The sequence below is a fragment of the Columba livia genome, chromosome 12 (genome assembly GCF_036013475.1).
Source record: "Columba livia isolate bColLiv1 breed racing homer chromosome 12, bColLiv1.pat.W.v2, whole genome shotgun sequence".
NCBI lineage: Eukaryota > Metazoa > Chordata > Aves > Columbiformes > Columbidae > Columba > Columba livia.
The window spans coordinates 397,780-412,033 of record NC_088613.1 but is presented as its reverse complement, the minus strand read 5'-3'; the positions used below and the strand labels follow the sequence as shown (position 1 = coordinate 412,033).

The 14,254-nt window shown below is 54.0% G+C and overlaps 1 long non-coding RNA gene across 1 annotated transcript in view; it reads right to left on the bottom strand.

The window, feature by feature from the left end:
* Nucleotides 1-4,872, bottom strand: part of LOC110363881 (uncharacterized) — a 36,719-nt gene extending 31,847 nt beyond the window's left edge. Inside the window, exons 1-2 of the long non-coding RNA XR_010475589.1 lie at nucleotides 4,554-4,872; nucleotides 2,627-2,702 (exon numbers count right to left, since the gene is read on the bottom strand). This is a non-coding gene — a long non-coding RNA (uncharacterized LOC110363881). The remainder of the gene's footprint in view (nucleotides 1-2,626; nucleotides 2,703-4,553) is intronic.
* Between the last annotated feature and the right edge of the window lie 9,382 nt (nucleotides 4,873-14,254).

Below are 14,254 nucleotides of genomic sequence, written 5' to 3'. Positions count from 1 at the left end.
CCTTATTTTAGGGTCCAAGATGTCTCTGCTAGGTAATCTGGTAAATTTCTGGATCACAAGTGAATTCATGTTATCCAGTATGTAAGGTACAAACAGCTTGCTTTTTAAATTCAAAGACATGGCATGGATCTCCTTAAAGGCCGCATATTATTGCCACGTTTTGTGAGCTGTGCTGCATTTTCTGGGCCAGCATGACCTATATGGTAAAGCCATGATAGCGCCCATTGCCGGGAACGGGTCTGTTGTGTGTGACCAAAAGGACGCGCACCCTCCGGCACACCCTGCGCGGTCTCCCATGCGATGAGCCTGTCGGGGACCTTCCACACAAACAGTGCTGAGCTGGTAAGTCCACACCAGCAGCTGCTCCAGATTCCGCTTTAAAAGGCTGGTTTGTTTCTGTAGTGTTTGTATACAGCCCAGGAATGCAAATGTTTACTTGTAAATGAGGACAGCAACCATCGCCAGCCGCTGGTGCCCCGGCTGCGTGGCTGCGCTGGTCCGCGGCCCCCGCGCCAGCTCTGCGCTCCCGCTCCCCCCGCCGCGCGGCTGCCAGCGGCGCCGCGGTGAACAGCTGCGCCAGGGCCGTCCTCAGGCAGCACAGCTGTCTGAGAAATTAATGTCTTGGAGCCTTCCAGGACAGGGCACAGAAGAACACAATGCGAGTCATTTAAACTAAAATAGCAGAGAGACCGGGAGCAGGCATCATTTCAACCTGCTGCTCCCATGAAATGTCTACGGAGAAGGAGGATTACAAAAGCTCGTTTCACTGCTACCAGCTGCACTGATGAGTCTTTCATCAGCAACTGGAGATGAAGCCGAGCGCAACGGTCCAGGTGTAGGATCCCAAGCCCGAGGAGCGTTGCACAATTCCAGGGGCCGCCCCTCGCCCCAGCTGCACCGGCAGCTCCTCGGGATCCTGTGCTGCCGCCTCCGAGCCAGCCCTGAGCCGCTCCTGAGCACCTCTGCATTTTATACAAATAGAATAAATAAAACTGTCACTAATACAACAGGTAACTCTATTTTCAAAGGGTTCCGACATGTTGAATAACCAGGAAGTGTCAATACCAGAAAACTACTGGTGGATGCTGCCAGAATAGCAGAGGAAAACTCATCTGGAAAAAAACCAAGGCCTAAATGAAGGACAGGCCTTTGAGAAACCTTAGACTAATCACGCTGTGACAGGACTCATGCTCTACGGTCTTGTGCTTTCACGGAATCCATGTGTGAAACATCCAATGAAAGGCAAAACAGTCCAGATCTCTTGGCTGCTCGTGTCGTGTTGGCTGCGGTGTGAGCCAGGTGGCCGAGGGGCCGCGGGTGTCATCAGCTCCGAGCTGCGCTCCGAGGGCCAGCTGTCAAGGTCTCTGAGCCATCCCGACAGCTCCTCCGCAGCCAGAGGAGGTGCCGGGACAGCTCGGAGCAGCCCCTGGGCCAGCCCGAGCAGCCCCTGGGCCAGCCCGAGCAGCCCGTGGCCCGCAGGCGCCTCCCGCTGCGCCCCGGCTGCAGCCCCCCGGCTCCCCACGCTGCTCCAGGAGCCGGGAACATCTGACCTACAGAACCTCCCTTCTGCAGCCACAGCTTCTACATCGTGTGCTCCTGCCGCTTCCACAGAACTTCCCTTCAAAATAAAGATGAGCCTGAGAACAGCTATTCTCCTAACTAAACAGAACTCGATGTTACACAAACATTCAAAGCTCCTTCTGGATGTTTTCCCCATAAAGTTCTCTGTCAATTATCACATTAGTATGAAGATATACAAAAGTGGATTTGCATACAAAATTTGCCAGGTAGTTGCAAGTTCAAAGATCTGTTTTAAATCACAATCACATTATTTTTAAGAAAGTTTAAATCCCTTGACAATTTTTCCTTTTCTTATTGCAAATACATTTTTGCTTTAAAACCTAAACTGCTCTCTAAAAGGTAGTTTGCCAATTGCCAACTCTCTCCACCAAAAAGCTTTCAACAAGTTCTATTGAATCTTAAGCTACAGGGTTCAAAACCAAACTGGATTCCTCAGAGACCTGATGTATATGATATTCAGACACATGTTCAACAGCCAGGAGCGTCCCTGGGTTCCCCGGGATGCTGGGAGCCCCAGTCTGCTAAAGGGGACCCCAAACAGACGTCACAGCAGCGCACACCGTGTACATCCCAAGAACGGACGATACGGACGCTCCGCAGCCACCGCGTCACTGAACAACAGCCGTTTAGTGCACAGAATCGAACTGCAACGGAGCCAAATTATCATCAACTGAAAATGACGGGCGAGATGTGAAAGCGTAAAGAGCAACCGCGTTACAAAGCCGAACGCACGGAGGTACTAGCAGATGCTGCCCTGCTCAGAGCATCCAAACAGACAGGTACACTTATTGCATATGTGGAAGAACAAACACGCAGCTGTCACAACAGTCTCCCGAGGCAGGTTAAAATACCTCTGGGAATCGTGCAAATCCCCGGGATGGTGCCTGGGGAACAGGCCGTGCGGGAGACGACACTCCCAGCCCAACAGACCAGGGAACTTTCTTTGGGCAAAGTTTAAAAGCAAAATAATGTTATGGGGAAAAGAATAAAAAGTCACAGAACAGAGCCAGTTCCCCGTTCCCACAGCAGGTCACTGGTCTTTTACCTGCTGAACCCCAGCGGACACCTCTGAGCATCTTCTGGAGAGACGAAAGAGATGGAAACAGCCCGAAAGAATGAATCTGAAAAAAACAACAATTTCCACTGTTAGGAATGCTTCTAGCAATCCCTCAGTAACCCCAAATTTAGACCATTTTTACATTAAACTTTGCACATTCTAAGTTACGTCACCCAGCCAGACGGCAGGTGATGTGTGAACCCGGCGCTCGGGTGCCCGCTGGAGCACCTCCCCGGAGCCTGCGCTGACCCGACCGCGCCGCTGAGGGCGAGGCGCACGCACTGCCGCGGTAAGAGCAACGTAAGAAGTGGGTGTGCACCCAGTGAGTATGGCCAAAACTAAGGATCAGACATTTGGTAGATGGGCATTGCGGCTACATGTGGCCTCATCTTTCTCCTTCTGGGAACAATGAGGAAAGCATTTAGCTAAAGAATTTGCATAGGTAATGTTGCCTTCTTTTGTTCTGAATTGATAACTGAATGCATTTTATGCATGAAATATGGAGCATAAATACTGCTCCACGGAGGGGAAAACAAATTATGGTAGTGGAGAGTTCAAACACAAAGCAGGGACTAAGGGGCCATTAAGTCTCTTGCATTGGTTTTAATGGCACTAACTCACAAATGTTCTTGCATTCTGACAGACCCGTCTCTCACCACAAATTCTAAGTGCAGACTCCGGGACTGCGGAGCGGGATTACAGCACTACGCTGATATTTGGAAAGACCAGAAAAACACATACAGAACTGGAAAAAAGCAGTAACATTTCAGGACTGTTTGTTCCACTATCAGCAAACCGAGAAGCCTCAGAGGAGGGCACAGGCGTCATTTCAAACTGCCAGATGCCCTCAGAATGCCTTATGTGAGCTGTGCCAGCCACAGCCACAGAGGAAAACACCTGGAGTGCGCTCTGAAGGGCAGCGGCCGTTGGGTTGGCCAGCCATGACTTCCAGACGTTGCAAACAGAACATGGACCATTTGAGGGCTGAGGAATTGGCTGCACGGCTGAATCCATAGTGTGGCACTCAACGGCAGCTGGAACAGGCTTTCCAGAGCAGCTCTGGCAGACGTAACAGCGCCCTGCGTGCTTTAGGCTCGACCTGTTCCCCTTGGGCGAGGATCGCTCTCCTCACACCCCAGAGACACACCGGGGTTCATCAGTGCAGCCACAGACGAGGAAACGGCGCGAGGGGTAAAGCCCACCGCAACGACCCGTGGTGCTGCGCGTTCACGGCAGGATTTGCATCTGACTCCATGCAAAGCACGGCCCAGGCAGTTACACGAGCCCACAGGACTATGTGGGTTATTTACGGTGAGGGGCTGCTGTCTGGAAGCCGCGGGCCACACGTCCCGCTAACCACAGGCTTCATCACACGTTGTCTAGATGGCTCAGCACAGAGCAGCGAGCGCCTGCCCAGGAAAGCTGCAGAACAGCAGCGTTCCACCACCTGCTGAAACCAGAACACCGATTTTCTTCAGCTCAGCCACAGCAAGGAGAAATCAGCGTGCTACTAAGTACTGGTGCAAGTGTCCACGGTCTGCACTGCGCTCCAGCAGCTGCACGTTCAGTACCACACCAACATGATTTTACCCGCACAAAGGAAAAAATCCCAGAAGCGCTATGGACCATCATCTCCTGCTGAGGGCGGCTGAAGAGAACGGTGTGTGACACCTCTGGATGGGCTGTTTGACGAAAAGCAGCAACGTGCAGGCAGAAAGAAAATACTTGCCTGCAGAGCTCGCTTCCGATTTTAAATTAGGCCCTGGAGCCCACGTGCAAACAAGCGTCCGCGCCGGATTTCTCTCAAGCCGCCCCACTGCCGTGCGGCCCGCGCCGTGCGGCCAGCGGGGCGGGTTCTACCCTCCTCCTCCTCCTCCTCCAGCGCCCTTGCTCTTCTCCCCGCCCCGGCCCGTACCTTGTGGCGCCACCCCGGAGGACTTTCCGTGTGAACCCCCCGCAGGGAGCTGCCGAGGCCCGAGCTTCGGGTCTCCCACGCGGGCGGGCGGGGTCCCGCGGCCGGCTCTCCGGTGCTCGTTATTCGCTATGTAAACGCTCTCGGGTTGGGTAAATAGTGCAGGGAAGCGGCCCGCAGAGCACCTTGTGGGAGCGCCGGCAGGCGCCACGTGCGGCAGGCGCCGCAAGGAGCCCCGCAGCGCACGGCCCTGCCCGCCGTGACCGCGCCGTGACCGCGCCGTGACCGCGCCGTGACCGCGCCATGCCCGCCGGGTGCGCGCGCGGCCTCGCGGGAGCGGCGCCACCTCGTGCTGCGCTCGCGCCCTGCGGCCGGCGCGCGGGGGCGGGGCCCGATCCCGTGGGAAACCCGCTCCTCTCGGGCTTCAAATCCTCTTCAATTCCGTGCAAGTTTAGGTGACAAAGTTAGATGCTACTTGATGCAATGATGGTGTTTTTCTACGTGCTTTGCCTTGGCGGTACCAGCAGGTCCCAGGCTTTGGCGATGGCGGGTGCTGTCGTTCCTCTGTCCCCACGCAGCACCATTGCCACCGTTTTCTTGCTGCCCATCCTGTTGCCGTGCTGGAACGATTCCTCACTCTGTTCGATTAGCACACGTTCATTCTTCCCAGCCCCTCAGGCGGTCTCGCGTCCTCCTGCCAGTTCCGCCCTGCACAGATGTCTCTCTTCTTTCCAGAACAAGCCAGGAAAGGCCCAGGAGTCTTGCCGCGGCGGGGCAGCTGGCTGCTGCCCGCACGTGGCTCCCTGGCTCGCTCAGACCCCTGAGCTCTCCCTCAGTGCTGACCAAGAATTCACACTATATTCTGGTTTTGCTTGAGTGTCCTTTCCTCGGTTTCCTTCCCAAAGGTCCAGGATTCCTGCCCAAGCCGCGTCTGTCGCTCAGGCTGGTCGGACAGTGACCTCTCGGTACGGTCAATACTCCAGACACGTGGCGCTGCCCTCCCGACGAGCCCTGTGGTCCTGCCCCTTTCTCCTGGCCTGCCGGCCTGTGTCCTGGCACACCAGAGAAACAAAGCTGAGCTGCAGCTCGGCCCCCCTGAGCCCAACCGAGCCTCGCCATCAATCTTCTCCAAAACCTCCTCTCACCTGGAGCAGGATTTCATTGGTGACCTGCAGAATTCAGCATAAAATGCAGGAGTTGAGGAGCAGCATAAAGGTTTCCACCTTTTCCATTCCAGAACTCCCTGCCTCCCGTGGAGAGGAACCGCTTCCAGGGGGTCACTGGAGCCCAGCCGCAGGGTCCCCATCCCGCGGAGCTCGCTGCGGCTCAGCCGCGCCGCTGGTTCCGGAGCGGAGGGGCCGAGCGCAACCCGCCCTGCGCCGACGGGCAGCAGTGCCGGCCTGGCGCCATGGCTGGTTGTTTCACGTTCAGACGCTCTGGCATAGGAGATCAGCGTGAAGGCTTCAGCTGTAAAAAGAGCAATTTTACATTCCATCCCCTCAATTACCTTGGCATGTGTTGGAGTTTGCTCAGGAACTCGAGAAGCAAATCAGTCAGCACGTCCTCTCGCTTTCAGCTCTTCAGATCTGGTTCTTCTTCTTTTCCCATAAAGGTAACACAACCTTCTGTTGCTTTCTGCTCTTCCCATTAACATGTGCTTGTCCCCTTCTGGCTTTAATCTCTACTGGTTTTACATTTCAGCTTTGTTTTGCTGTAGACTATGGTCTAAAGTGAGGATGTCTGTTATCTATGGCTTGTGTGCATGCTCCAACACATAATTCAGCTACGGAGCATGATAAAGATCCATTTTTGGAAAATAGGTCATTTTTCACCTTACTGTTTCTCCAGCCATGTAATAATGTGATAGGTGCGTTCCAGTGAACGAGAAATGCTCCTTCACACACCTCGTGAAGAAATCACAATCTAAGTTTCCATATGGAAAAAGAGCTGTTATACCGAAAGATGCTAATGACGGTTCATAGTGGTTAATGAGGGGTTTGGAACCGAAGGTCTTGACAAAGCTCATGGAAGAGGTGGCTGCTTCTCATCCTGCAAAGTGGGAGACATCGTCAGACACCTTTCTGTAACAACGGAATAAACAGCAGAACCAGCTGTCCAGAGTGAAATGTTGCTGTGCAAGTCCTGAACGAGAAATAACTGTGCAGACAAGATGTTTTCCTAGGGAACTGGCTACCAGTGCTTGTGGGGCCTTGCGGCTCTGGCCCCGTGTTCCAGGCAGAGGGTGGCTGGGCAGCCTGAGGACTCCTTGGAAGTTTGGTGCGCAAAGAGAACAAAAAGAGCGCTCAAGGGCACAGAACTGGGTAGAAAAGTGCACTTGGAAGCTGTTAACGCGGAAACTTCTGGCTATTGCTGACCTTTGCCGTGTTTACAGAAACAGAACTTTTGACACTTGCAGATAGGAAGGAATGAACTGAAAAAAGATCTGACTCACATCATCATTTTCACCTCTTAACAGAAACAATTCCATAAGGCTTCCAGTACCCACCACGTGGGCCAGGAGGCAGCAACCCGTGAAAACAAGCTGTGCGTTGAGCATTGCCGCCTGGTCGCTTTGCTGGTGTTCATTCCACATCCCTTCCCGTCTCTCCCAACAGCATCCTGACACCTCCCGCTGCAGAGCCCACCCGCTGCTGCTGCCCCGTCCCCTCGAGCTCCTCCCGGGGCTGCCGGCCTGCAGGATGGTCCAGCGCACACTTCCCGTTCACGCCGGCGTTACTGGGGACCTCACCCATCTGCCACTGCCGCCACCGCCGCACTGCACCTGCGGTGACGCGGTGTCTGTAAGAGCTTTGCTGCGGAGCCACGTCTGAGCGAAGCTAGCAAAGGCTCCTGAAGGTGACGGGGGGCTGGTAACGAAGGGCTGCAAGGACAGAAAGGCACTATAATTAGAAAAGCCTTGCTCACTTAGGAAACCAGCTTAAAAAGAGCTGTTGTTGACAGTCACAGCTGAGATGTTCTTTCAGGGCAGGTAAACAGTACTGCTGTCCTCCAGCCGATAGGTGAGACTCTAAAATACCCGCGATGTTTTGTGAAGGGCTGACAGAGCCCTGCTCGAGGTGGGGACGGGGACGGGCTCTCCAGCCCTGCAGAACTGCCAAACCAGATACAGCGCTGCCTTCCCCTCTTCCGAAACGAGACCTCTCCCTCTCAGTCTGATCAGTTTGGGGTTTCGTTGTGAGCGCTGGAAGCTCTGAGTACTGAGTGCCTCAGAACCAGCAGGGCTAAAGCCTTAACTCCACAGGGGATTCCTGGTCGAAGGGAAAGCACAACTTCAGCCTTTTTGTTCAGCGGCACAGTCGGGCTGGCACGAGCCCTGCACAGGGCATGGAACAGCACCCGGTGCTCGGCTGGGACTGTGGCATTCCCCGAACACCCGCGGGTGACCCTTCGGCTTTGATCATCTCTGTTAATTGAAAAACACGATTATCCGATACACCTCTGCTCAAGTTCTTGGGACCGCTGATATCTACCATTTCAGTAAAGGATCAGCAGTGGCAACATGCAAGCTTTGGCAAACAGAAAGTGTCTTCTGTAGGATAATGTCCCAAGCACCCAGTCCCCAGCTGCTCTCGGAACACACACGTATTGTAATGTGTGTTTTGAGAAGCACCAGGAGCACCTCCTGTCATCCTGCTCCTTCCAGCTCCCCTGCTCCAGAATATATTCACTGTTCTGTGCTACATCAGGCGCTCAAGTTTGCCACGTCCTGTGCTGCCTTTCGAGAATATAACACAAGGACAGACGTGCCCGCTGAAAAATATGGAATTGATTTTGTAACTGAGACCTGATGTACTGCATGTGTATTGAGCTGGCTCCATTGCCAGGACGCGTGTCAGACACGGGGTTTGGTGATCGGCAGCGACAGTCGCACAGCCAACCCGCTCCAGGAGTACCCCCGTGGTTTTGGAAGCGCACTCGCAATAATTAACACATTGAACCGGCGCTGTGTCTAAAAGCCTTCATGCTGCGTGGACCTTTTGTTCACAACAGACAGCTCCGCAGCAGCCCCAGCCTCTCCGTGAATCATTCCTTCACCAAGACACTTCTGGGATGCTGTGGAATTCTGTGCACAGGAAGAAATGCCAAGTCTCCTTGGTGCACCGCACAGACTGTCCTGCGCGTCCTCCCTGACCCCCGTGGCGACGGCAGGTGCCGGCAGCGCGTGGCCGGGAGGTCTCTGCAATGTGTTTTACTGGGTCGGTGCATCCGCAGGGGAGAATGTTCAGAGGTACCAGATCTGGTGTTCTAACGGAATCAAGTATCTCCCCTTGTTGCAGGATTTGCTTGGCAGTTTGTACCATTCCCATGTTCCTGTCTTCATAATCGATTGCCATAAGGACAATCAGTGTAGGTGTTAATTCATCCCGTGATGGGGTGGGAGAGAAGGAGGCCACTCACTTCCAGCAGCACATCTCCTGCTCTCAGCTGCAGAGGTTCCTCTGCCTCAGAGGGGAGCACCTCTCTGGATACCTCTCCTTTGGCTTGTCCAGCTCGTGACCACTTGGAGAGACACGGTTTAAATCTCCCAGCGTGTGAAATGAGAAGTTTGTGGAGGGCAATACCTATATTTCTCTTTCATCAGAGAATCCCCAGGACCTTCTGCTGCTATCATGTTGCTCTCAGTTGCCTGCACCTGTCTGCAAATTAACCTGTCTGCTTCCAGTCCTGCCTAGAGATGCCACATCATGTTCAACTGAAACGGTAGAAAAGGTCATTAATGTCAGGCATAGCACAACGTCCCGGTTTGGACTGTCTGGAGCTGCCATGTGTTGCATATGGGGCTGTGGAAAATCAGGCAGAGGTCAACGGTGACACCAGACCCTGAGCCGAGGATGGGCCCGTCACCAACCTCTGTATGTGTCCAAAATCCCTCATTCACTCGGGATAAAAGCACATGACGAGAGCTATTGATGGGTGACCTTCCCGAAGGTTGTTTTGTAAGATGGCCATAGGCATCTCCCAGTACCGTCAGTGTCACGCGGTGTATGTGGGAGGCTGGGTGAAGATAATTCTCGCTGGTTTAGCGGTTCCCGGCTCCAGCTGGGCCGCAGATCCGCGCAGGGCGCTCCCCGCGGCGCTTTGGCACTCGCAGTTCTCACTTGGGCCAGACATACTGGGGAAAGCAGCATTTCACTAGTACAACTGGGCAGAGCTCCGGCTCAGCCTGACTTCAGGTGAAAAGTGAAACAGAAAGCGGAGGAGCATATTTTATTTTTTCATTGGTGACTCAAGTTAAAGGATTCAGCAAGAAGCACCGTCTGAAGTGCCGAGATGATGGCACTTGCTGAAGACATGTCTCTGTTCATAAAGGATCTAATATCATACAAAATATACTTTACAAGAAGCAGTGCTTTAAGCATTTGTTGATTAAAGGAGAGATCCTTGAACTGTACATTTATGCAAAATGTAAAACACAATATTAACCCTCACCAAAAGTAGTTAAGTACATCGTGCATTACTTGGAAAACATTCCAGGCGCCATTTCAGGCATCTTCATTTTCTTCTCCCTCTTCTCAGTTTTCTACAATCGAGGGAATATTGTGCAAGACCACGTCAGTCTTTCCCCGCCCCAGGACTGCAGGCTGCCCATTTGAGCCTGTTCCCAGCGCACACACCTCCCGTGGTTCGGGAGGGACATTCGCAGTGCTTACAAACCCCAGGACGCGTCTGCATTCTGCTGCTCTCATCATCCGCTCGACACCGGAATCCACGTGCGCGTCGGTTTCTGTGCAGCTGTAGGAGCCCGGGCGGTGGGCTCGCACGGCGCCGCGTGCGGGGGCTCCGGGGCAGGCAGGGACCTTCAGACTGGATGGTAGGAAAAGGGTCTTCCTGGAAAGGGCTGTGGGCACTGAACAGGCTGCCCAGGGCAGTGCTGGAGCCACCATCCCTGGAGGGGTTTAAAAGGTGTTTAGATGAGGCTCCTAGGGACATGGCTTAGTGCTGGAGTGAGGCTATGGCTGGACTTGATGATCCTGAGGGTCTCTTCCAACTGAAATGATTCCATGACTCTATGAGCAGTGCGCGCTCCTGCCTCTGCAGCCCGTGTCCCCAAGCCTGGTGGCTTTCCTTCGGGCTGGGCTGGTGTCCACACCAGCAGGAGTCGTGGTTGGCATCTCAGCACTGTTTTGAAGTAGCTGACGGTATTTTCTGGCAGCCAAGATCTATCAGTTGCTTCAGTTACTGAGTACAATACACAGTAATGCAGTCTCGTTGAATTCGAGTTCCACATCCTGTGTTAATGGGTTTCCAGCGAAAGCAGCGGAGCACGCCCTGGTGCCCCGGCCAGGGCAGACCACCGCTGCCTTCCCCGGGACAAGGACGCCTTTGTTCTCCGGGAACAGGGCACATGGCTGAGGCAGGTGACATTCGTTGGATTCGGAGACTTGGGAGGTTAAAATTCACCCAGACTTGGCGGTTCAGTGTCATTGCCTGCGGCACAGCGAACACTCCCAGAATATCCTGTCACAGGTGACTGAGCCGCTTTCTACCTTTGTTATCGCTGTGTTATCTGTGTGTTCTCAGCCCGCTGCGTGCCGGCGGTTGTCCCGTGTCCCCTGGGCTGCACGGCGTCCCCGCTGTGCTCTCCCGCTCGCCGCTCGCCAGGCGCAGCCGCCCACGGGCTCAGGAAACATCCCCAGGAGTGTCTGCCGTGAGCCCAGAGCTGCTGCTACGAAACATGTTCCGTTTGAAGAACTAAGAACCAAAGTCGGCCGCCTCACAAACGTCTGCCGTGTCGATTGCGCATGAAATGCAGAAAGAAGAAAAACACTAGTTTTCACTATAATTCATTTCTGCAGCCACTTTCTTGCATTTCGCGAGCTGATGTCCTGCAGTGACACCGGGTTGACATTGGGATGCTGTGAATGGCACATGATCTGTATTTCTGTGCAGCATGGCCACCTGTGCCCGCGTGGGTGCTCGGACTCGCAGTGAGATGTGACTGTCACGAAGCACGTGGACAGTCACAGACCGGGCAGAGCGCGGCGGGTGCGCTGCCGGCGCTGGGGTGGTGCGGTGGTGGTGGCGTCCAGCTGTCACAGCCGCGGCCGCGCTGCAAGAGCGGGGGAAGTTTAGCACACTGAAACATCTACTAAAGCAGAGGCCAGAGCTCCCCTCCGACGTTCCAGCGCACCGCGAGTGCACTCTGCCAACCTCACATGAACGTGCTGAGATCCGATTAGCTCTGACTTTTCTGATGCTTATCTCTGTAATTTGTTCTATGTTTTCACTTTCTCTTCCTTGTTAAGGAAACATGCCACTAACTGAATACTTGGATCAAGCTCTATTCGTCAATTTAATTTATTTTGGCCACAGCCTGAGGATTAAAGCGTGCGAGCGAGAGGGTGCGTGAGAGGAAAACAGGCTGAATGTGAAAGGAAGGGATCTGAGCGCCCTGTCAGAAACCGGTGCTGAGCACCCAGTGTAAAACCCACCGCTTGGATCACTTGGAACTTCTCTATTAGAGACACTTCTGGCACCATCAGCCCCAAACTTGCCCGTTCAGTGGGCTAGAAGTGACCAAAACGGCTCTTCTCCTTGAATACATCCCACAAGTATCTCAGATGCCCTGTTTTGTTCATTTAAGGTATTTTGATGTCAGTACCGCCTCGTTCTTTGGTATCTTTCCTCACACGGGTGTTGCCCGTGGTGCGTGTGTTGGGTGGGGTCTGAGAAGGGCAGAACGCCGGGGCTTTGTGTCCGCCGTGGCCACTGCCAGGTAACAAACAGCTAAAGGAAAGCGCAGCGGGGTCTGCTGAGGAGGGAAAGGTCTGCGGAGCCGCACGCAGAGCCTGGCCGGAGCGACAGAGCCACGTTTGGCCCGAAACGTACGTGTAAGTTTCTTACAGAATCACAGTCACTAAATGCAGTTTCTTAGTTTGCAAACAATTGCCAAAGGATTTGGGGTTTGTTCTGGTTTTGTTTGTTTGGGGTTTTTTGTTTGTTTGTAGGGGTTTTTTTGTCCCTAAAGAAAATAGTGAAAGGAAAACTGAGGAGCTCAGTGGGCAGAGGCTGAACTGTGCTGCTCGGTGCTCAGCATCTTTCCACCTTTGTTTGCTTGCTTTGTTTGGTTTGGTTGGGTTTGATTGGTTTGGCTTGTTTTGGTTGGTTTTGCTCTGCGTTCCCTGGGTGACACCGGTTCGAATGCAGCGAGCGCACGGCGCCAGCTGCGCACGGGAACTGCAGGGCTGCGGCCGGGGGGCCCTGCGGACGGTGCCACCTGCAGACGGTGTCACCTGCAGACGGTGTCACCTGCAGACAGTGTCACCCGCAGACGGTGTCACCCGCAGACGGTGTCACCCGCAGACGGTGTGCCCTGCAGACGGTGTCACCCGCAGATGGTGTGCCCTGCGGACGGTGTCACCTGCAGACAGTGTCACCTGCAGATGGTGTCACCTGCAGACAGTGTCACCCGCAGACGGTGTGCCCTGCGGATGGTGTCCCCTGCAGACGGTGTGCCCTGCAGATGGTGTCACCCGCAGGCAGTGTCACCCGCAGACAGTGTCACCCGCAGACAGTGTCACCTGCAGACAGTGTCACCTGCGGTCCCGCACGCGCTGCGCAGGGTGCGTGTGGCTCGGAGCTCCTCAGGCGCAGAGGACGCTGCAGGGACCGCAGGGGACGGTTCCCCAGGCGACACCGGCTCCAGCCGTGTCCTGTACCGGGGGGTGAGAGACAACCAGGGAAAATGTCCTTGCTGCCTTCTCTGCTGGTTTTCAGTGTTATATCCTGACAAGAGAGCCAGTAACGAGCTTCTTGTAGGACACAGTTGCTGCTTTTCCAGACTTTTTTGAGTGAAAAATCTTTTTTTAAAAAAAGCAAATCTTTCAGTGTTTCCATTGGAACAGTTTGCGATGTTGGGCTAGAATAGCTTTGCAGTATATTTTGCCAAATTTTCTTTGAAAATATTTTCTTTTCAGAATTTGTAATTGCCTTTATTACTTTACTAACTTGCAGTGAGAAATATTATTGCTCTAAATGTGGGAGTCACTATTTGGGGTTTTGAAAAGACTAAATACCTCATTAAAGTTTGGATTCAATAGCACTTGTGGAAAAATAGGGTAAGCAGTTTTGTGAAAAGCTGATGACTGGGGCGGTGTGGCTGACAGCGTGCCCTTCGAACTGAAATCAATCCCAACACTCATTATCCTCCCAAAGAGCTGCCTTCGTTCTCATCTGGCTCGCTGGCTCCTCCGAGGCCATTTCCCTGGGTAGAAAATAGCTGCAGTTCTCGGGAACGCCGGGAGGGTCCCACTGGGAGGGAAACTGTGCCCAAAAACACAGAGAGAAGAAGATGTGTCCACAAAAATGCCCATGCAGTGAACACAGCCCAAGGACAGGCTCTGTGGAGGTCCCTGCTCAACAGGCCAGAAATTACAGCAGAACAGATTCATAGTCAGGATTTTTCCTCACAATCTCTTACTTTCTCCTCCGTTTCGAAGGGGTGTTTATTCAGGCTGGTTCGGACCTGGCTCTGCACGCCCTGGCAGGGGGTCCTGCTGCCTCTGCTGCCCCGGTGCGCCGGCCCTGGGCGCGCGGGGGTTTCCTTCTCGTGATGCGGGAGGGAATGTGCAAAGCTAGAGCCCGCAGTGATGCAGCACGGGCTGCTCCTCGCGCGTCCGCCGAGCTACCGCGTCCCTGTGCAGAGGAACGTCTGTCACCGAGCAGGTGTCACCAGGTGGCTC